This window comes from Monomorium pharaonis, chromosome 8, assembly GCF_013373865.1.
Source record: "Monomorium pharaonis isolate MP-MQ-018 chromosome 8, ASM1337386v2, whole genome shotgun sequence".
Lineage (NCBI taxonomy): Eukaryota > Metazoa > Arthropoda > Insecta > Hymenoptera > Formicidae > Monomorium > Monomorium pharaonis.
The window spans coordinates 17,179,962-17,203,155 of NC_050474.1; the positions used below are offsets into that span (position 1 = coordinate 17,179,962).

Here is a 23,194-nt window from a genome sequence, read left to right on the forward strand (position 1 = left end):
TAGAATCGACGAAGAATTTCAAATTTAGCAAAAAGCCGGTCGGAAAGCAACTGGTAATAAGAAGACTCGTATATTTAATATTTTTTCACAGGAGGAATAGCGCCAGCGAAGTGGTATCGTTTCAAATCAGGCTCTTTTACGTTTCACCATTACGGTGAATTTACTACTAAACGTTGCAATAAATTTTTAATTCGAAACTAACGCTAAACGCATTTTAAAAAGCTTTAAACAATTTAAAATAAAACCAATATAATGAGCTCGGCAAAGCAACAAATATATAAAAAATTGGGTTAATACATCGAGCTAATATAATAATCTTAATAAAAATATGATTTATTGACTGATATAAGAAAATAAAAGGATCATGAATAAAAGAAATCTAATACGCAATATAAATTAAAGAAACGTTTTGACTCTACGGAGTTCTCATCAGTCTGTATTACAAATTATGTAACATTAAATTAAGTACTGTCCTAACGTTAACGATGAATAAACAATAATATAATCTACAATAATACGAATCTCCTTACGTCGTAACCAGTGTCAGTGCTACTAACTATTAAATTATGTGTAGTAATATTTATTGTAATAAGTTTGCGTTTTTGTAAGCAATATTTTATGTATACAATAATAAATTTCCTTTAGCAGAATCAATTAATTTATTGTTATTTATTGCTAGTATGATTTTTATATTGTTAATTTGCAAAGTAAAGTTACAAATATCTCGAAAATAAAATGGATGAGTAAGGGCCATTTGATTAATATTACTTTTTATATAAATAAAAACTTGTTTTATAAATAGAAATAAAAAATTAAAATATATACAAATTAGATGAGATCTTATTTTTTATTCAAGCTCCTTTTCGTTACGCGACTTATTTTTATATCTTAAAATGTGTATTATGATTAGCGACTTAATTGAGTGCGCACTTTGTACGTTTCTCGTGGTGTTAAAGTTTGCAAATTAACAAGTTTACTCGAGATCACGCGGGCAATCACTGGCCAAGCCTGATTTACCAGCATCAATTATCCCGCGCTGTTCCTCCGCTTCTTTTGAAACACTACACTTTCTAAAGCGATCAATATTCGACTGTACGTCCATGAAATCTTGTGATTAATTTACAGATTATCCTTTGCGTACACATCGCGAACCAATCATTATTTCATTAACTCGTATTCGGGTTATCTGATAAACCTAATTGATTGCGATGATCATCTGACACAAAGTCGTATGGGTTTTTTTTTGACATGCGAGATTCCGCAGAATCATATTTTTTGGTTCAAATTTATTGCATTACTTTATCGTTACTTTATTGCAAAGTAAAAAATCATGTATCAAAGTTTTAAATTTCTTCGTATCAATTAATTGGGAAAATTTACACAATTTTGATAAAAGCCATAAAATAAACAGTATTTTATGACGTAAATACATATTTAACAAATTAATGTGCAGACCAACGTGCATCTTTTATACTTTAAATTCCAACGGTGTTTTATTTTTCACTCATCACACGCGCGTAAACCTTTTATCTAACGTTACATACGCCCTATTATATATCATTATTGCAGAAGCTCGTCACGACATGTCAAGTATCTCCGTCCAAGCGATTACAAAGTCAGCTACATCAAACGACACTTTAGGCCTCATTACACTGGCGTGTCCACTTGTCATTTTGATCATCGTAAATCTCCGAGAGCCGCTACGAAGATCCGCGTTGCGTGTTCGTATTTGCGTGTATAATCTTCAGGGGACGTCGCGTGTGTACGCGGAGAAACGCGATCTCGGGACAGGCAATCAGCGCGAAACCGACTTAAACAATCTCGTTTCCTTTCAGGTGTTTACGCGCGTTCGCGCTCGCTCGCTCGCTCGCGCGAAACCATAATCAATTCTCATTTATACGTACGCTTCAGCGTTCGGGATCATCGTTTTAAGAAAGCAATCATAAATTATCCCGGGACTTGGACGTGTCCCGTATGGCGGTAAGTCGTAAGTTTCCAGCGTCGCTCGAGGAAACGAATCCTTCGAGAGACGATGGGGAGCGAGTCGACGAATGAGGATGCAATGATAATCGACCACCCACGCACGAAAATTAGAATATATCCGCGTTAATTTATGGAAGAGTTATACGCGCGCGTAAAACGCGTCACTAAGTGTTCTCCCCGAGACGTCCAAGAAAGATGATATTTACATTGAATCATGGTCGAACAATTATTATGCATATGCATTGAAAATTCAACCGAGAATGGCGAGAATGAATTTTAAAATCGAAAAGAACTCGGAGGCTAAAATAGGTAAAGACATTGATCATCCACAGTCTCCAATATTATCCATATTACGCCTACTTTTATTCACGTGACAATAATAAGATGATTAAATAAATATCAGGTAAAAGTAAAACAATTGAAACCGAGATAGCACAGAGAGTTCAACAAGAATTCATAATTGGTTAAATACAATTGAGTTCTTTTTGAACTCTCTGTGCTATCTGGGAAGAGATCTAATGTTTTGCAAAGTGTACTAATGATGTTTCTACAAAAAACAATGACCTAGTTTAATCCGCGACCTATACACTATATTTGATCCGAACACAATAGGTTACAACGACGTAAACACTCGCGAACTTATTGGGTCAGGCCACTTTTTCACGATCCCTGGCTCATCTTAGGCCATACAACATAACGCGTGTAAACGGTGATGTACTATAAAGCGGTGTAAGTGTACCAGCAAATGCTAATAGATGGATCTGCTTTATAGCTAACTTTTAATTTAAACATATTGCTATTTTCTATCTAAAATTGATAAAATTCTACATTTTTAAAATAAAGTTTGTACCAATAGTAAAAAACGTTATTTTCAGAAAAAATAGGTAAACATTTTTTATTCAATATTATTTTTTGTTTTTTGTTTTTTTTTTTTTTGTTAAAAATTAATATAATATTAATATAAAATTTAGGGTATTTTTACATCTTTAAAGTTTTTGTTAAAAAACTATTTCACAAATTAATTAGAATTACAAAAGACTTTTTTATATTATACTTTTATTGTAAAATATATCAGTAAGGCTTTATTATGTTATATGTTATTTTGTTACTATTTGGATAGTAATTAGCACAATTTACAAATTAGAATAAAAACATCTTTTTGCATAAAGTTATATTATGAACATATTTTAATAATACATATTACTTATTTTTATAGTTTCTACCAGTTTATTTCATTGGATGTATCTGGACCGTGAAAATCAGAATTTAGTTTCTTTCTTTTTTGGACTTTCAGTCTTACTATAAAAATCATTAAATCAAGATAGCCGAGAGAAAGAAAAAGAGAAAGAGAGAAAGAAAGAAATTTATAAAACATTATAAAATCAAATAGTCAATGTAAATCATGATTGTAGCACGATCGAACGAATCTTGAATTAAAATGCAATCTTAATCTTCATCTTTAACACGCCGTCTGTCACGAGGCTTTACGTTACGATCGTACGTGCGAGACAACTCATATCGTATACGCGAGTAACGGCGTGCATTGACAGAGAGAAAAAGCGAACGATTTCGCCGGTGCCACTTTTCCCCACCTCTGAAATGACTTCATCCGCGATTCCAAGGACTACGCCGCGAGGAGGAAGCAAAAACCAGGTAGTAATCGCGGAGAGGAATGCGCGGTAAAGGTCGAAATAATAGCCGGCGCGCCGTAACAACGGCGGCGGCGACGGAGGCGGCGCGCGACGGTTAATGCGCGAATAACGCATGTAAAACCGCGCGGACGCGCGGACATTCCTTGCTCGCTAAGCGAGTTCCCCCTTCGAGGGGCGAAAGCGCGCTTTAAAAGATTATGCTAATGCCCGCGATGCCCGCCGAGAGATCGCTATCCGCGATACTTAACCCAAAGACCTCATCGTCGACTCTCGGCTTGTATAGTCTTGGGCTTTTGCAGGGCTTTGCCGCGGTCCCTCTCTCGTATACGTCTCTCAGATGGACGGACGCGGCGAGACGGGCGCGCGCGTTAAATTCCTGCGGGTTATTTCTGCGCGTTATTATGAGCGGAGCGTCGCGCTCTCCGTTCCGCGGAGGACGTTACGACGCCGCGCCGGGGCCCCGGCGATTAATTACGGCGTTGCTCGGCGAGCGCGAGTTTCCATTTTCGAAGTGAATAAGCCCGATCTTGACCTTCCCACCCGGTCGCTCCCGACCGCTGCGCCGGCCCGTCTTCCTTTGTTAGGCTGCAATCTGTCGTTGCTGCGAGTGCATCCGCATAGATGATACGCGCAATTTGTGCGAATTTAACGAGCGAATTTACTTATCACTGAGATCGTTTCTCTTCTTCCGGGATTATTACTATTGAAGATACTGCGAGGAGAAAGATAAAAAAATGGATGAACGGTGCGTATACGTGAGAGACTTTTCATCCCCATGCACTTGCACTCTTTCACGTCGTCAATTATTAATTACATAAAAAGAATTACAATCTCTTCACATAGTATTAAAACTTTGCCAAATTTGGAAAGTAAGTTTGTGATTAATGTATAGGCATTTCTAAGTTTTTCTAATACTTTTTGCAGTTTTCTTTAAATAGCTTTCCAAAATAACATTGAGTCTGGAGAAAGAGTTTTAAGCGATTTAATTACAAACAAAATACAAGAATTTTGAAAGATTATATTTGTAAGAAAGAATGGAATTTATATATAAATAAAAAAACATTAAAATTAGAAAAATAAAGTTTTACCACATCATTTTTATAAAATATTTATGAGTTATGCAATTTTTTTCAAATATGATGTCAAATTAACAAAAACGACATATGTCCCTACATTTATATCATCATTATAAAAATATTTTTTATATAATTTTTAATAATGTTTTTAAACTTTAAATCACATGTTTAAAACTAAAAACTTCCTTAAAATAAAAATTGATAAATCAAGGTATAATGGTTTTCTGAAGGAAGGATATAAATAATATGCGCAAGAAAAATTACACAATAACACACACTTTATTTTATGAAAACTCCTCGCAAGTTAATACTGCTGCTATCTGTTCTTTTGCTATAATAAAACTGAGCTCCGAGTACTGTGTTGTGCAACTATATCTTATAGATCTCTTAATCATACTACATTTTTCTACAGATCACATTAGAGAGATAGCAATAATTCCCTTTAATTGAGGTAACCATATAAGAAAATAATTCTACAATAATAGTAAATGAATTCTTTGAACGATAAATATTTCAAACATATTGGCAAGGTTGAATGGTTTGCAGCGGATCTTGGTGCTGAATATATTTTTTTCCTATTAATTTAATATTCTCAGCTTATGCTTAAACTGCGCGCCGACAATTTCGTCTTGAAACACAGTTACAAAGCTAAATATTGATACAAAGAGGCATCTTTTAAATCTCCCCTTTTACAAGAAAAAGAATAATTCTAACCGTTATTTAATCATAAAACTACGGTTGTGAAAACCGCTTAAATGGGCTTAGATATTAATAATTGAAAATTCAATGTAATATCAATATAACTTAAATTCGTGTACATTTCTGTTTCAAACATAAAGAATATTAACGTAACAACCACAGCAATTTTTTCCGCATAGTACTTATTTGCAAATTTAATAAGGAAATAGCATTATTAAGGAAATTGTTCTTTACATACACTAATTACCACATTTCTAATAAAACTAATAAATATTTGTGCAAAAGTTTATTTGAGTACTTGCACGTTTAAAAATTAATTAACTAAAATTACAAGAAAACAAAATTATTTTTATTATGTATTTATTATAAGTTAAATTTTTTCATTGTTTACTTCTTTGAGGTTGGTTTCAGGCTTAAAAGTATGAGTATTACAATTGAATTTTTTGTCGTTGATTAGGAAACAAATAAAATTAAAAAAAAACTGTAGTTTTTTAAACTTAATAACTTTTAGATATTGCAGAGTCAAAACATCCTTGAATAATGTGAGGCATTTGATTAGACTGCCAACAAGCAATTTTTGAGAGTCGAGCTGTTTTTACGTAATACAATTGATATCGCGATAAACGGCGCAACGAACGCGCTGCAACGCATTGTGCCACAATATGTGTGTGTGCGCGCTCGTGTGTGTGTGATCTTTTCCCGGGATCGTAAATTACTAGGCGGCCATTATCATTCCGTCCGCGATTATACGAGAGTACAGACCGATACACGGCGTCGACCGATACTTGTGCATCCATTGTACGTATTAGTCTTGATGACATAATAGCGTCTGTAGACTCAATCGAATTCTTGCCCGCGATAATGACAAATGTCTTCATTGCTAGCTCATGAGATAATCGACTTTGTCGAGCCACGACGATCTGAAGTTCAGAAATTGTAAACATAAATAATTTTTGCGATGCCCGCAAGCGAATCAAAATATATAAATTAAGTGTGCAAGTTTTTCGTATGTGGTTCAGGGTTGTTGTGTTTAAAACATTCTTTTTTAAGAAAAGATTTAATGTAGATTATAGGGATATAATATTTGTATCTTTATTTTTATTTGCATATAATGTTTGTTTTCTTGTAAATGTATCTTAAAAAACAATCTCATTTACATAAAATACAAAAGCCTTAACTGTATTCAAAACATATATGACAAAAGTTATAGCATGGGATTTTAATACACATGTTGAGTCTTTCTATTCAGTCAAAATACAGATTACTTGTAGTTATCAAATAATATATTGTTTTCATGTTAAAATATAAAAAATATTTAAATATTATATTAAATTTATTTTTCAATATTTATTTCTATTAAAAACCAAAATCGTGATTTAAAAGTATTTCTTTAGTTTATATTGCCATATACACTGTTACATTATTATGTGTAATAATTATTACTTATAGAATTCTTACATTAAAATGTAAAATGTAATATGAGACTGACATAATTGCATTAAAAAATAGATTCTGTATTTATTGTGTATATTAAAAACATTTTAAACAAAACTTGTTTAAATGTTGTTTAAATGTTGCAATGTTGTTATTTTAAACAAAACTTGTTTAAATGTTGTTTAAATGTTGCAATGTTGTTATTTTTAAAAAATATAATTTTTACTAATCCTGAATTTGAACCTTTGTATAATATTTTAACAATAATTATGTTGTCAATTAAAAATTATGTTTCGACAATTTAATCAATTCGATTCAATTCGAGTAAAAATTTGTCATTTTAGATTGATTCAAATTAGAATAAAGAAAATAAATTCAATTTAACTCGATTGGACATCAAAAAATCTTCATTTACACACCTATAAATATTACAGGATATTTATAGGTAAATGTTATAAAAAATATTCCTTTAAAAATTTGTATGAACACGACGCTATAGACGTTTTTCAAAGCATTTGACTGACCAATCAAAGAACGCTTCGGAGCATTTATTAACCGAAGCATGTTGACTGTAGTCAAAATTCAATGAAAATTCATGATTTTCAAGGTCTGACAATTCCAGATTTCCTTAACTTTTTCCGGTAGGTTTTCTACAAATGATACTTGAAACTATAATCTTTATAGTCAAAGACTAATAATTAGATCTAATAGTTATAATATCATTTATACACTAAAATACTAAATCAACGATCGCGGCAAATGATGTGCAAGATTGATTATAAAAGATGAAACATTTTCGGCGTTCGCGCGCGCGATGCTGGAATCGACTTGGATCGAATTTCGCGGAACGAGATATGACTCATAATATCAATGACTCCAACAAGACTTGCGTTTCTCATCGCAATACCAACGCACGCAAATCCGAAACAACTTATATCCTTCCCTGTTCAACCAAGAGAACGCGCGGTCTCAGGTGAGCGCGGTTTTGTTTAGTATATCAAAATTAAAGAAAAAATTATTTATTTACTATTAATCACATTAACAAGCACGCTTACCATCGGGTAGAAATCCATAACGAGCGTCTCTTCAAGATATCCCTCGGCTGCGAACGGATCGGCCGCTTGTCCGCGCCCTACAGTCCCGCTGTCCACCTCAACGTCGGCGTCGCGCAAACACGGCGTCGCGACGCGCCACGCTCACTCGGGGAATCCCGCGCGCACGGGTTCGCGACTCCTCGCGGCCGGTCCATCCGACGGACGCCCCGAGCGCGTCTCGAGGATCGACGAGAATCTCTTCCAGCTCTCCCGGGCTCTCGATACCAATAAATTGCGCGTGTACACACTTTGCACTCTCGCGGCAACTCTGTCCGCACAAATATGGTCTCTCAAAAGTGACTATCTTCACACGGGGGACCCCCGCGATAGTCGGGCCGCGCGATAGCGCGCGTATTTTTGAAAACGCGCCTATGCGCGGCGACGACGACGACTCTGCGAGTACGTCGGGCGCGTATTTTCGTAAAAACACCCCGCGCGCAGTCGCAGCTGATTTCGATTTGACTCGAGCACGACGACGACGACGACGACGACGACGACGACGCGATTCGCGGGGACGACGATGTATCTTGCGGCGCGCGCGTGAGCGAAACGCGGATCGTGCCGGGCGAGCGCGCGGCCGAGCCGATGCGTCGCGCGAGCGTGATACGACTGCTCGTGCGCCTCCGCCGACTCTCGGGCTCGGTCGGCGCGCGTCGCGTCGCGTCGCCTCGCGTCTCGCGTCTCATTCGTTCGGTCCAGTGCGCGGGCGGATACGGCCTACCACAAATCGGGGAGATATATCTACGGCGGGAGTTAAGTCATCGTCTCGCCCGCGTGACACGGTTGATGCTCCACGCTAATGCCCTCCCCCTCCCCCTCCTCCCGCCTCCTACAGCGCGTCGCGTTTTTGTTTTGCGTTTGCCCGAAGAAGTAAATCGAAAATATTTTGCCACACACACTCGTTAAACGCACAAAAAAATCAAAGGAATGATATTTTATAAAAATAACGCGTTATTATTACTTTTGATTAAAAAAAAACTCGTTTTTCTTACTTGCTATCAATTTTAAGAAGTAACGCGTTATCATTACTTGGTAAGTAAGAATTTGCCACGCTTTTTTTATTATTTTTTCACGAAACTTTAATAAATTTCTTTTTTTTTGAATGGCACCCAATATATGTGACTGCTTAACCTGTTCAATATAATACTTAAATACTATTATACTAGTTAAATTATACTAGTGAAATAATTATATGTAACATATATAATGCTAAAATATGTAATGTTGTACATACATGTACAATATGTAATGTTTGTACACTGAGAAAAAAAATTGCTAGATACAAATAAATATTTCTTTGAATAGTGCTAATAACATATTTTAGAGAAAATCAATAATATTTATTTCAAACAAGTAATATTTTCTAAATTATAGAAAACTAGTACTTGTTTGAAATAAATATTATTGATTTTCTATAAAATAATGTCATTAGTACTATTCCAAGAAATATTTATTTGAATCTTGTATTTTTTTTCTCAGTGTACATACATCTTTTAAATTTAGTATTTTTTAGTTTTTTAGTAGTTTTTAAATAAAGTTTTTGAAACAAAAATTATTTTTTCTGTATAGTCTTTTTTTCTCAACTTATAAAATAAAAATTATTATTAAATAACGAAAAAAATTTTTTTTTATAGAACTGTACAAAATTTTTTCATATAAACAAGTTAATCTGTTTAACGCTGTAATCTTATTTCAATACTTAAAATTTTTTTAATAAAGATATTCTCGAAACAAAAATTTTCTTTTTTTGTATTGCTTCTCTTACTTTTAAAATTCCATTTCTTATCTTTATTTATAAATGTTAATTTAGCTATGTTATATTTTTATTTTTACAGCATCTATGTGTATTATTAAATTTAAAAAATTTTTTTTAAATAACACCTAATAATGATAAAAATAACAATAACAAACGAAAAGTTTCTCATATTGTAGTATTGTAATGGTCAATTTTTTCAAATAGGAATTAAAGAAAACTTGAGGAAGAAAGAATTTTGTCACTTATTCGTCGAATAAATGGAGAGAAATCCACTGTGCTGTCGAAATTAAAAGAACTACAGTTACTAAGATATAAACAGTAATGTTTTACGCAACTTTTTGTGAGCTATTAGCGACCGTCGTATTCATTCGACTCTCCAGACGCGTTTCGCAAAGCTGCTCGATAATGAGTTAATCGGCGTACTGCTGGTCGTCACTCAATACGTAACATAAATCAGCAAAGCTGCAATTATATTCCTCGAATGTAGCAACGACGTGCTGCCAGTGATCGTTAATTCCGCGGCTTCCTGAGACACAACCTACTTTCGATTCACAGATAATGTAATCAAATGTATGATTGATTGCAAAAGAATTACTATGCATACCGCGCCCAGTCCGGTCGCCAAACTACTCACCTGTTCTTGTACCGTTCTGCATTTGTATTATTCTTAATGAGAAACATGAAACGACCAGCGATAGCGATTAGATTCAGAGATAGATTTTGTCATACTAATTATATATTGAAGAATTTTTGAAATAAAATCCGAATACCATACAAGTCGAAAATTTTCAGGAAAACACTTCTTTATAATATTTTAGATTTACATCTTTTCTTGTAACGTTAATAAAAATAAAAAAGGAAAATTTACTTAAAGTGCAAAGTATAAATTAATTTGTCATTATTTATTTACAAAACTTTATTCAACTTTATAAATATTAAATAATTATAATAACAAGGTTTTTTTTACTTTTACAATGTGAATGTGTATTCTTTTGAATATTAATAGGGATTCATGTTTTATTTTATAAATATGTGGAAGTCTCTCCGTCAAAAATGCTCAAATAGATTCTAAATATAGCAGTTAGCAAATATGTAGTTTTGACAGACGCATTCTTGCAAGCATATACAATTACCATTGATCTTGTAGTGAAATCTTTTAGTGAAATCTTATTTACTGGCCATAATCGGTCAAAGATGTAAGACGGAAAAGCGAAATGTAAGTGTTTAATGAAGATAAGTGAAACGCTCCCTGTTGCAGTGAAATCCTATATTACTGTCATCTTAATCGGTTTTCACCGATAGTTTAAGAAAATATATTACACACTACAATATGATATTCGTAGCACTATAGAATTAAGACTTTCGCTCCCGTTTATTTCAAGAAATTCTATCTGCCTATAATATAAATTTACGTAGCTTATCTTTATCTTTATTTTTAACACGTCATACGTTCCGCACGTCGGACCCGTGGAAACTGCACCTCGAGTAATTTTCTGAAAAGCTACAGATCTCGTTACGGATTGCCGGATGTAGAGAGTCCTGACGGCACTTCCGGTCGCCAAGACGTCGGTTGGAGATGCGTTGAGACCCGTGCGTAATTACACAAACCAGATAGTTCGCGATAGCATTTCGCTTACGCCAAAACGACCGACTTGAGATAGAGTAAGCGCGGACTGCAATTCCAAGCGAGGTAAATGCGCCCACGTTGTCGCACCAAAGAAGGCCACAACCGAAGCGTGGATTTGTCCCGTCCGCGCGAGAAACGTTAGAGCTCTCGTTCGACGCGCTCGCGTATAACCCCGGGGGTTACTGCAGAACCACCGCACGGAATATCGGCTGGCGCGGCGTGTTCCGTCGATGAAACTTTGCACAATGAATCGAATAACATACGTATGTAAGGAAGTGTTTGAGAACTATTAAATTTTCTATTGTTGTAAACGAAATTTGGAAAAGTGGACATTTTTTTAAGTTAACGGCTTATAAAATACATTTATAATTTAGTTACACGTTAAAAATTGAAGAAACTTAACAATTGCGTTAAATTAATTTAAATTAAATCGAAAGTTAACTTTGAAAAATATTTATGTTGAATTTGAATATCCTAATTTTTTAAATTATATTACTCTAAATAACAAAGCAATATGGGTTGAATAATGGTTGAATAAAAATGTCCATGGAAAAGTGTATTTTGTGAGAAGTGAAAAACCGGACAAAGTACTATGTAGAAGAGTGTTGCAGGATTATAGAATGATTTGAAGGAAAGAACAAAACGAGATATACATATAAGAAAATGTTGTATAAAGAGTTAGGATCAAACAAGAATGAGGTAAGAAATTGTGGAGAGAAAGTGAGAAAAAGACGGTAAAAGAATATAAGTTAAGTAAATAATTCATAGTAAATAATTCAAAAGGTTCATAGCTATAAATAAATGTAAAAGAAAATTCAATAATAAAGGTAAATAAGAAAGCTAAAAGAAGATGTTGAAATGCGAAACGTAGATTAATGTAAAGGTGGTGGTAAGTAAGCGTGAATTTATTATTCTTAAAAATAAGTACATAAAAGTCTAGTTAAGTAGAATAAAAAAAAAAATTTAGTATAGATGGATGTGTGGACCAATTATTTTTAAATCAAGTCCATTCTTGACAAATTGTAATGCTTGAAGTTAATAAATTCTATTCTATTTAATCTAGAAAAAAATTAATAATTTAATTAAACATTGAGGTTTATATTTTAAAAATAACAAGTTAAAATTAAAAGTTAATTTACTTAAAATTAACAAACATAAATTAAAAATTTCTAACTTTACTATTTATAACTTTTACCTTTATAACTTTATAATAATTTCTACTCAAGTCTGGTTGTAAATTATGGAAAATAAATTTTATCGTACAAAACGACTTGTTTCAGTTGATATCATTTATCACTTTAATAAATAAATAAAAAATTGGAGAAATAAATTATGAAGAAAAGTTTATAAGAATTGAAACTGATATACATTAGGACTTGTTTATTTCGATAAATTAAAAAAAATTTTAATAAAACATTAAAAACTATTTTGCATTAGAAAATAAATAATATAAGTAAAATTAAAACTCATTATTTATAAATACGAAATGTAGATTGGGTAAATATGTAAACAATTGTATATTTTATATTTGATGTGTTGCTTTTGTTGTCGAAAAAGTACAAATTTCAAAAAAATGACAGTTTCATATGTAATTTTTAATGAAGACGTTTATCGATATTTAAATGTTTTTTTTTGTATCTGATATAAAACATAAAAAAGACAAAATTTGTAAAGAGAATATTGAATAGTTTTAAACCACTAATAAGTTTAGTTCAAGAAAATAAAAAAAATTATTTATATACTTTTAAATACATATAATTATACATGAACAATTTTGTCTCGTATCTTCAAACTCAACTTTGCCTAAAAAAATTAATGCAAAAAATATCTCTTTAATTATTTGTTTTGTCTTTTCATTTTTACTATTATTTTTTATCAAAACAGAAATTTTATAAAAGAAAAAAACTAATATAAACATATGTGGAACACATTTCGTGCATAACAACATTATATTTATATATATTTTTATACAACAAATTTTTTACCAGGTAGTTGTGAACCCAGTTTCAAAATCATACTAGATTTATAGTTGCACCACACAGCCTTATATAAATCTCGTACGGACGTCGTTATAATAAAGTCTTTTTCTTAACTCTTATTAGAAATTATTTGATTATATACGGCTACTTGTTATTCATACGAATACTTTCTAAACTGATAAATGCACTCGTATTCAGTATCGGCAGTTTTAACTCGTAATCCCTCGTACACGTGGATCGCAGGCACGCGATAGCGATCGGTAGTTCTCCGTCAACCGCGGAAAACAAATTTGATCGCATCGTTGCCGTGATCTCGTTCGGTTTTACATCGGCGCGTGCATATACATTAAACCGTTACACAACGATCTCATTTCTCCGAGCAGATGACGTTAGAACGCGGTTCTAGAACGCGGTATATCGTCCTGCTGGAAGGCGCGCTCTCGTCCGCGCGGTGTATGCACATGTGCTATAATATTTCGTGCGCAATTACGATTCAGACGTCAGCGACAAAACGCGCGGCGCGCTCGCTCTTACGATCGCGAGATACGTTTATTCCATATTTGGCGGGCGCCGCGAGAGCGTATCGTAAACGCGATATGCACGCGTCTCTCCCGGCCGCTTAACGTTAACGGACGAGGTGAATTTATAATTTTATCGTGCAGCGCGCCGTCTCCCCACTTCCGTGTTTTTAACGTTGCGTAATGAACGCGCCTGCCCCAGCGAGAAACGGTAATGAATTCGACGTCAATTCGACGTCGAAATGATGATTTCGATGTTGAATCGATGTCGATTCGATGTACTATTTCTCACTGGGGCCGTGCAACGGTCGCACTTGTTCCCCCGGCGGGTGACATTTCTGCGCTCTCGAGAAACGTCAACCTTCAAGAATTTTCAATTCGGCGCAAAGACATTACCCTGGTGAAAATGTAAAATCGGATCGTAAGTCGAATGTAAAGGAAGAGTAATAGAAGCGTTAACAAACCTTCTATAAAACGTAAATTGAAACAATGAAATGTAAAAGAAGCGTTAACGCACCGATTTTACATTTTCGCCAGGGTTGTATTTCGATAGAGTAAGAGTAAGAGAGGGATTCTAGGAGCTATGAACGAAGTTCATTGTCGGCGTCATAGTAGTCAAGGTGCTTGTCATCTTATAGTATACACGGAGAAAATTTTGTCTTGATCAACTTTGAAAAATTTTATGTTTTTAGTGAAAATTAATAAAATATAGGTAATCAAAGTTTTATAAAAGTTTGATAAAATTTAGTGAACTTTAACCAAATTAGATTATATTAATGAAAGAGCTTACCAAAATAAGAGTACTAACAATAGTACTTTTAATACTAAAAATAAGTAATAATTACTGGCCAATTTAATATTGTCCAGTACAACAAGGAGAGAATTTTCTCTTAAAATTTATCCTGAAAATTTGGTAATTATAGAATAATGTGTGACTTTTAGTAAAATTTACTAAAGTATAGTAAATTTTATTAAAAAATATAATAAAATTTCTCGAGGTGACACATTATTCCACAATTATCAGATTTTTAGGATAAATTTTAAGAGAAAATTCTCTCCGTGTACATTTCTATAAGGGTATACAATACAATTTACAAAATTTTAATAAAAATTTAACACCAAATCTTATTAAAATTTTACTGGAGGTATAATAAAATTTCTCGAAGTCTACATTTCGAGGGGGAAAATTCTAGGAAAGAATTCCCCTGTAAAATCTTCCTGTAAATTGCTATAAATTTATAATGACAGTGATAATAATAAATTGCCCGTCCGATGAAAACCGACGTCGACGCCAATTTAATTAAACCGGGTGTACATGCATGCTTAAGCGTGCAAAAGCGTGTCGATGATCCACGGTCCAGACTCTGCGTGCAGCTGTGCACGCGTGTAACCACGGGAGAGGATAGCGTGAGACCTGTCGGCCCCGCCCCTCGCCAACCAGACGTCATTACTCATTACACGCGCCGCTACGTCGCTACGCGATTCCATCGTCTCGATTAAAGGGCCGCGAAAAATCGCCCGCGCGACCATCGACTTCGGCTCATCCTCCCTTCTCTCCCACCCTATATCTCGCACCGTCTTTATCCTGTATCCTGTCTAGCTTCTCGCTGCAACAGATGCGTACAGATCGGTACGATAAACTGAACGTTTGTTAGAAGAGCGGACGTTCTCCACCGGTCATTCTCGAAACTTGAATGTAACTTCCGATGATGGAGCAAGTTCTAAACTCTCTGCAGCAGGTTTTAAACCTCGTGGAGGAGATGATTTCGAGAGAAAATTATGGAAATAGCAGGCGCGCTCTTCTCTGTCGAAAGCGAATTCTTGCTTAGAAAGGACTGCATGCTTGGCCAAAGAATGAAGCGAATGAGCAATACAATTTTTTTATCGAGAAGACTTTGGGTATATACATAAATGTATAAATTAAAATATATGACAGTTTATAGAATTTTTACAGCAATTTGTATTAGACTAAAAGGAAATCATTTACACGCAATTAAACGATTTGTGTTAAGATTAACGTATACTTATCGCAATTCCAGAACGGTTCACTCCAATTTTTGTATTTAATACAACACTTAAATTAATATGTTAAAAAATAACACAAATTATATACCACAAGTTCGTAAAAATTAACTTTAAAAAATTTAATGCTTTGAAATCAAATTGTAAAAGCATATCTCTTTCGTTATATTAACATTTATAATATGTTAACACAAATGTTAACTTTATTTATTTATCTTAGAATTTTTTCAAAACTATTATTTTTATGATATTTTTTTTATTTATCCACAAATTGTGTTATTTTAACACTTCGATATGTTGAGTGTAAATTTAACACAAAATATTTGAATAACATATAATAATATTAGATTGAATTTACGTTTGAATGTTAAAAGTTAATACACAAAAGTTTTTTATAAAGATCAGTCGTAACATAAATTTTTTGTGTGAAGATATGAAAGATTAAATAGAGATAATATTTCACTTTGCAATTCTAAAAATATAACCGTAGTTATAATAATTAAAACGAAAGGATTAAGTTCTTAAATCCGTTATACATGTATGATAGAGACAATCTTAGCAAAAAGGAATTTATGAAACTGGTCAAAAAGCTTCAACTTAGAGAAAAACAAACAATACAAATCAACAAGTAAACATTAAGTAAAGAAACAAAATCTTAAAATTCTTGTATATTAACAAAATGTTGTGTTTTTAGTAGTGTCCCTGGCCATAATGGTTTTACAATACAAGGAGCTTTCTTTCTTTAATTATAAACAAGATGTTTTAATAAAAATCTAAAATAGATACAATGTTGAAAAACATAAATGAAAAACTACAATAATATGAATTATGGATATTTATAATTGTTACACGATAATTACACAAAGCAAAAACTTACCTCTGAAATTATAGATTCAGAAGAACACAATTTGAATAAAGTGTGATTGCAGATAGGAGATATTGAGTAGTTAACTAGCACAAATATATCATATCGACTTCCTGAACGATATATTAACGTTATCTATGAAATTCATTATGTAACTATTAAAAATAGGAGTAAACCAAATTGGGTACAGGTACCTTATATAAAAAAATATGCATAATTAATAAAATTAAATTTTAGTAAGAATATAGAAAAAGTTTGCTCTAACTATTTATAAATTTTATTATATTGAAGCATTTTAAAAAACTAACGTAATATACGTATCGTTCTATTATAGGACGTCCATGAATAAAATTTAAATTTTTAATTTCTTACAAACTAAACGATCAATCGGGTTAAAACTTTGGTATAATAATACTAGTTTTATTTAAAATAATATTCTATATATTTTAAACAAATTGAAGCATTTTGATTTTTCAATCGCGTCGCGTTTCCACAAAGATCAAGATATACGAAGGTGTGATATCTCCACAGCGAAATCTACAAAACTTCATGCAATTTATGGCGAGTCGATCGCTGAGCGCCACGCATAATGAAATAACAATGCACAAGCGGTAATAATTTATCGTTTATCGCGGCTCCCTTTCTCGTCCCTCATCGTTGCTCGTGCTAACGTAATACATCGAGACACGAGCACATGCATTTACCAGACAGTGTGAGCGAGCCAGATTATTCGCGTTTAAGTGCGACAGGTATACGAGTCACACCTGTTGCGCGCTCCAATGTACTGGGTGCTCCTCTCGCATCCTTTTTCCTTTTCTCGCCGCGCTAGAGCGCTTTTTCCTCCCTTCAGTTATTCCCTCGGCAAAAAGGTCACGATTAAAGTGACCGCCGACTACAGACGGAATCGCGAATCCTCTTTGCACGGTGCATCGTGCATCGCAAGGAAAAGGGGTACTACATAGCGAACGACGCGCCCGGAACGGCATATCGGTTTAGAAACGCGATGCGTGGGCGAAGAGCCCGTTTCACCCGTTCATTCCCAGATTTGACACGCTTAAGAGGATTGGGAGAAAGCGACGAAAAGGTATTTGTGAAGACTTGACATAAAAAAAGGCTACAAGTGTCGAAAAGTAAAATTTCACTAAAGATTGCTTTTATCAAGCACATTATACGTATGCATGTGTATGTATATGCCCGCGTGTGTAATACGAAAATAGTATTTTTATATAAAAAATAATTACTTATATTTTGTTGAACAATTATTCCCAGTAAACATTGAATATAAAATAGACATGATAGTATATATATGTATATATGCATGATGGTATATAACACATATATAACACATATATAATACATATATGTTATATGATATTGTATGTATATTATTATATATTTGGTGTTTACTAGATTGCCTCATATATAAGCAAAAAATATAAGAATTTTGTTAAACAATTTAACTTTAAAGAATCTTAAATTTAACAAAATATATTTATATTAAATATGTTATTATTGAATATAAAGTATATTTTATATATATATATAGGCTTTAAAAGTTCTATACATATGTATGTACATTTGATTATATTGACAATAATATTAAAAAATTCAAATTCTTGAGTTGAAGTTTTACTATTGTTTTGTCCATCCAATACTTTACTCTTTTAATTTATAAAAATTACAGTAGAAAATACTTTACATTTATGTCAAAGAATATCCAGTTTTTATTAAAATTCTTAAGATAAATTTTTAATATACCAAAATACTAATTTAACATAATGTGATCGTATTACTTTTATATTTTGTGTTAAATTAATATTCAACATTTCTTTTTTGTGTTAAATAAACACAATTTATGAGAAAATTAAAAAATAATATAAAAATAATATATTCTAAACATGTTAATTCTAGGATAAATAAATAAATTATATATGTCATTACATTAAAAATTTTAATAAGTGTTACATATGTTTGTATAAATTTTTTTATATAATATTTGTGTAATTTTCCAACATATTTATCTTATGTCAAATTAACATCAACATAAAAATTTGAATAAACCACTACTTTGGTACATGCAACATATATTCTATTTAACTGTGTATTATTGAATTAAGAATTCAATATATTTTTCTTGAAAAAAACTACAGATTTTTTTTTTTAACTATTTATTTGACGCTATATATATTATAATTTTGTTTTAATGTTAAATATTTTGAAAATAAGGATACTTTTAAAACAAAAATGTTCTTTCTTTCTACGCCTGTGCATACGAAGTAATTTGTGCCCATGTCACAGATATAAAAATCACAACTTGTTCCGAGCACGTGCCCGTGTGTGCAGTGCACAGCACGATATAATTCCATGCATTATGGTACACTTGCCACTAGGGAGGCTCTCCGGATAATGTGAAAAAAGATCCAGATATATAACGCGTGACAGTAGAGATAGACCTAGCGGGTAATACACACACAATACAAAAGTGTGTGTGTGTGTGTGTGTGCATTGCGTTTCAACCACATTAGATTTCCCGCCGAAGCGTAAAAGGAAACACGTATCCCCTTTCTTCCTTGAAGACGGTGAATAGGGATAATAATCTTTGTTAGAGCTTCTTGTACGTAGTCTGTTAACCTGCCCCTGATGACGCCCGGTCTTCGAGATCCTTTTGATAGAAAAGTAATTTTCTTGTTTTTTTCATAATGTTTCTACGTTTTTAAAATACGCGTTTTTAAAATACACATTATTGTTCTTTGCTTTAGCAAGTGTGTATTTTTCAATTAAATCTCAAAGTGCTACTATAGTAAATCTTCACTCAAGTAGTGCTAATTTAATATTAATACGGTGTTCGGTATTACAATTTTGATTGCTTAAAATAACGTTTAACAAAATTGTCATTAAGTCAAAACAATGTTAGTTTAATTATTCTATCTATTTAATTAAATCTTTCATTAACATAGCAAGAGAACAGAATAAAACATTTAAATTATTAAACAAATAAATGATGTAATCTAATCGTTATAATGAAATGTATGATTCAATTTGTACCATCACAAAACAGATGAATAAAAATAATACTATAAATGAAATATAGATAAAGAAAAACATTACTGTTTTCTTTAATAATAACAAAACATCATGTAATTATTAGTTAAACATAGACAATATTTATTTTACAATAAATTTGCAATTAATAAATCTCTCTTTCTCTCTCATTATTTTAAAATACATAACTGTTCAAGAAAACTTAAAATCATCGAACTAAAACTTTCGCGTTGCCTGCAAAGAAAGTAGTCAAAAGTAATCGTTACGCAATGCCGTAACTCATTCGCTTTTAACACGCGCGCGCAAAAATAAATGAAGCGGATAATAAGCTAACTAGGTTTCCCGTGAAAAAAATCAAGTTCGACCGAGACTGCCGAGAAGCGAGCGAATGAAAATAACAGGCGCGTTAAAAAATTATACATACCTGTCACGAGGCCGATCATTTATTAATAGCGCGTATATAGCGGTACCGCACCACACTCGCATTAACATTCTTTTGTATCTCCCCACAATGCAGCGTAAATGTAAACGTCTCGCGCGCCTCGAATCTCCATTCGACGCCCACGTCTCGTGCTACGGTAATGGGTTAAGTCATAGGCCTTGTGTTCCCTGGAATACTTAATCCTGTAAATCACACGTCAAATTTATTCGACGCTTGCGCAAACCTAATCGGTCATTTCGCACCGCTCGAGGGATACGGAGATTGTAAATTGTGCAAGTGTGCCGCTGATTGAACCAATACCTACGCCTAAATATTTTAGCTCGAATATAGGTATAATATGGAAATCGGTTTTTTTTTACCTAATTATGCATTGACAGGATAATTTGACGAGCCGATCTAAATATTTGAAAGAACATATTCCGCTAAGGAGAAAAAAATTCTTTTAAAATGATTTGTCACACATTTATGAAAGAAATGTTTAGTTTTATTAAAATATTAAAATATTTTATTTCTGTCTCTGTTTTATGAAAACCTTAAAAAGTGTTTCAACTTCGAACGTTTTAGTGTTTTAAATCAAAACACCGTTTCCTAATAGTACAATACATTGACGGTCCATTGGCTAATATTGGCTAAGCATTGGTTATATTGGGATTACATTAGCCAGTGTTTGCCCAATGTAACGCCAATATTGGTCATAAAATATTAATTCCAAATTAGAATGCAATTAATGACCAATATGATACATTGATTGGTTCAATATATGCCCAACATTAAACCAATATTGAACCAATACCGCTATTTACAAGGGAAACACCAAAGAGTTCCTCAATTGTGTCGAGTTTTATATATATTGTAGTCTTATTCTTCTTTATTTCATGTTAAAGTTATTTACGATGCAATTCTTAAGCAATCTTGAGAAAGACGAGTTTAAAAATGTGCGTGTTCCTTATATACCATGTAAAAACTAATTTGCAACTTTTATGTAATTAAAGTTATTTAATTTAATATTATAATATTTTAACAAATTGTGCTATGCAATTAACAAATTTAAAGTTATTTTTTACTTTTGTCAATTTTACAATTTTAATTCTCGCGTTATTATCAAATTTTTAACTATACAGAAAGTTTTTTTTATGTTAGTAAGGGTATCTTTTATTGTGTATATGTGTATACGTAGTAATAGTAGTAGTATATGCAGTAGCCAAACGTCTTATTGACTGGGCTGCACCGCTAGTTGCAAATTGGTGCTTACAATCTGGTATATAAGGAACACGCTTTTTAAACTCGTTTTTCTCGAGATTGCTTGAGAATTGCAACGTATAATTTTAATATGAAATAAAGGGATAAAAGGGTAGGACTCTACAACCTGTGTAAAACTTGACCCAATTGGAGAAGAAACTCTTTGATGTTTCCTCTTGTTAGAGAAATTGACTAAATAATTAGTATTCTTAATTTTCCAGAAAAATAAAATCGAGGAAAAAACCCGGGTTTTTCCGTTTTTTCCAAAAAATATGGAAAGATTAAAAAAATACTCTATAATAGTATTCCTAATTTTCTGGAAAAATAAAATCGAGGAAAAAACTTTTTTTTTCTTTTTTTTTCTCAAGAAAATATTGTTTTTATAGTTTTTTTCCGCCCAATATTTGAATTCATAAAATGTTTAAATTGTTTTTTACAGAAAAAAATAGAATATTTGTCTCCATTTACACATTATAATAATGTGTAAATGTCATTATTACATAATATGTACGATAAATTTTTTACGCGTGTTAATTGGCTATATTATAGCCGCTCTAGGATAGAGATAGAGAATAAAAATATCTCTCGAGTCTAAAAATATTTTATCCTGCAGCCATCAATATACTTGCAAAATTTATTGCACGAGTGCACGACAAATGTAATAATAAATAGATAATATCCTTATAAGAAATTTGTTCTTTTTAAAATTCATAAACTATAACATTTTTCTTATTAAAATTAAAATGGTCATAAAATATTAAGTTACAACAGCGAACTTTAATTATTATAAGTTACAACAGCGAACTTTAATTATTAATTAATTATTTACTTATTAGAGTTCTTAAATGTAAAATAGCCTATTAAATATTAATCTTAAAATAATTGACATAGAAGAAAATAAAAATAAAATTATTTTAAAAGAAAAAAACCTAAAAAAATATGGTAAAAAAACCCGAAAAAAAAACGTTTTTTTCCCAAACTTTCCGAGAATTTATTCTGGCTAAGAACACTGCTAAATAAGATAAAGCATCTACTTTACAATTGGATGTATTGAATTAATATTGAGAATATTGCCTTTACGTTATTTTCCAATATTGCCAATGTTCTATGCTACAAACATTTTGTAGTGTTTAAAAAACGAAGTTAGAAATAAAATACTTTATCTTTTATTCATTGTAACCCCTTCTAGCAATACTCAAAATAATGCGTGTGAAACAGGCATATTGTTTTGTAACACTTCATTAATTATTGGGAATTCTGACTTTATATTCAATAGACCTATTGTTCTTGATAGATTAAACAAAAAGCTCTGATCAAATGTAAAACTCAGATGTCAAATTTATGTAACGTCCTACTTCGTTTTACGAAAGTTATATTTTATTCGTCCAAGGAAAACGTATCTACGGGAATATGAGGGAGATGCTAATCAGTTTTTGTGCATTATAAAATATTTTAATAATGTTTATAGTAAGAACTTTTTGTAAGATAATCAATTACGTTTAGAACTATTTGTAAAATATTTTACATGCAAAATTCTTGAAAGCTGATCAGCGTTTTATCTTTGTTTCCATAAATAATCCATAAATTGCTTTTTCGGCAATAAAAATTATTTAAAAATTCAGAAAATAATATTTATCATCAAAACACTTTCTAGAACTCATATAGATCTTTTAAATAAAACTCTTGTAGATCTTTTCGATTTAAATTTTGATAGAAATTTTTGCAGAACAAAATAAGACATGATGTAAATATGGCAGCGCAGTGTA

General features: G+C 32.2%; 1 protein-coding gene across 1 annotated transcript in view; it reads right to left on the reverse strand.

Moving 5' to 3' along the window:
* The window catches only part of LOC105834908, a 43,898-nt gene extending 35,346 nt beyond the window's left edge, over nucleotides 1–8,552 (reverse strand). The window contains exon 1 of the mRNA XM_012677760.3: nucleotides 7,900–8,552. The gene's annotated coding sequence lies outside the window, so the exon portion shown is untranslated. The remainder of the gene's footprint in view (nucleotides 1–7,899) is intronic.
* Between the last annotated feature and the right edge of the window lie 14,642 nt (nucleotides 8,553–23,194).